This window comes from Oryza glaberrima, chromosome 7 (assembly GCF_000147395.1).
Source record: "Oryza glaberrima chromosome 7, OglaRS2, whole genome shotgun sequence".
NCBI lineage: Eukaryota > Viridiplantae > Streptophyta > Magnoliopsida > Poales > Poaceae > Oryza > Oryza glaberrima.
Genome location: NC_068332.1, coordinates 12,200,846 through 12,202,920, shown reverse-complemented (window position 1 = coordinate 12,202,920; position 2,075 = coordinate 12,200,846). Strand labels below are relative to the sequence as shown.

The 2,075-nt window shown below is 40.5% G+C and overlaps 1 non-coding gene across 1 annotated transcript; it reads right to left on the bottom strand.

Moving 5' to 3' along the window:
• Positions 1-1,454: 1,454 nt before the first annotated feature.
• Positions 1,455-1,536, bottom strand: TRNAS-GCU (transfer RNA serine (anticodon GCU)). The gene has a single exon. It is a non-coding gene; the product is annotated as a tRNA-Ser (tRNA).
• Positions 1,537-2,075: the final 539 nt, after the last annotated feature.

Sequence of the window (2,075 nt, the reverse complement as noted above, 5' to 3'; positions counted from 1 at the left end):
CACCGGGCGCTGCCCCCCCACCCCCAACCAAGCTGTGCGCCGTTGCTCCGGAGAAGATGGGAAAAGAGAGGGGAAAAGAGGTGGAGAGAGGAGAAAGAAAGATCCCGCTGACATGCAGGTCTCACATTTGACTCAGCATTGTTAACTTCGGTCAACTTGCCATAACAGCCAAAACCGAACATAATACTACCTAGCGACCTCCAGTAATCCGATTTTGTTAGTTGTGGGACATGTTATATTGGTATTGTGGATTATGAATGAAATTCGAACTCGACGCAAAGATAGGGACCCAAAGTGAACTTATTCCTTCACTCGCCTTCTCCCAGCGCACTCACCCACCCAGTCTCTCTCGTGCCCAAAGACCCGTTAAGCCAATGGCCCATCCATCATACTGGGCTCACGTCGGTCTCCATCCTAGCTGCTACGGCACTGAGGAACCCTAGCTGATGTCGCCACTCGATTCGGCTCACCTGTTTGTGGTTTCTTCGAATCGAATGAGCAAATCAGTTCCCACAAGCAAGGGATTTTAATTCCCCATGTTTTTCCCTTGAATCGGGCTTTTAATCTCATTGAATTGCTGGATCGAAGTCCACTCACTGCTACCGCCGCCATTAACCCCGGCCATCTGCTTCCTTGGCACTGATCGGCCTCCACGGCAGGCCATAGAAGCTCTCCTAGGACCTTCTTGACCTTCCCTTGGCCACCACCTCCAGCTACTCTCTCTCTCTCTCTCATCACCACGCCGCATGCTTTCCCCCTAAAATTTTATCCACCATACTGTCTAATACTGTCTCGGTGTCTAGTCTTTCTGTCAAAAGAAAAAAGAAAAAGTACGGTAACTGCGTTTTGATTTGTCAGTTTCATGTGAATATGTAATGTTATCGTGTAAGTTTTACAATTTACTCCTATTTACTATGTAAAGGTTTAAAATTTACTGTATAAATATATATATATAATTTAACGTGTAAGTAATGAAAATTTCAATGTAAAAATATTCTAAATGTTTTATACTTTCTCCATCTTATAATATTGTTATGTCCATAGCTGGAATAGCTGGAATGTATCATATCCAGTATTAGATAGTAACATTTTGAAATAGAGGTAGGAATGAAGAGTTTGTTGTAGCGCCATAGATATAAATAATAAATAATCTTTTCTTAACTTGCGCACGATCCAAACATTGAATATTCATGTGATGTAGGAAAAAATATGTGTAATGATTGATGTATGTACCAGTAGAATGTGAATTTCTCCACAGGGCACTTTTAAGTTGCCGCGCGATTCAAACGTTGAAGATTCATGTGATGTAGAGAAAAATGTGTGTAATAATGTATATAGTAGGAACTATATAAAGTTCTATACGGTACATGTACCGGTAGAATGCGAATTTCTCCGCAGGGCACTTGGCTAATTACGTAATTTTTTACAAATAGAAAAAAAATAAAAGTATAAAACGACGCCTGAGAGATTCGAACTCTCGCGGGGAAACCCCATGTACTTAGCAGGCACACGCCTTAACCACTCGGCCAAAGCGTCGAATTTGTGTATATTAATATAAAGCTACTACTAGTTTCCTACGTCAGACCTTCCCGAGTCCCAAGTCCGAACGACAACAGTGTTTAGATCCCCTCTGTCGTCAAATGAAAAGTATCGAAAGCCAGAAGGCGTTCCTTCTGCGTTCTCTTTGGCCTGGTTTAGTTTCCAAAATTTTTTTTTTAAAAACATCACATCGAATCTTTGATATAAGTATGAAGCCATTAAATATAGATTAAAAAAACTAATTGCACAGTTAGGGGGGAAATCGCGAGACGAATCTTTTAAATCTAATTAGTTCATGATTAGCTACAAGTACTGCAGTTACATGTACTAATGACGGATTAATTAGGCTCAAAAGATTCATCTCGCGGTTTTCAGGCCAGTTATGAAATTAGTTTTTTCATTCGTATCCAAAAACCTCTTTCGACATCTGATCAAATATCCGATGTGACACCTAAAAATTCTATTTTCGTAAACTAGGGATGTGTTTGCAAGAGCAAGTTCCCAACACTAAACGGTACGTTCTTTTACAAAAAGTT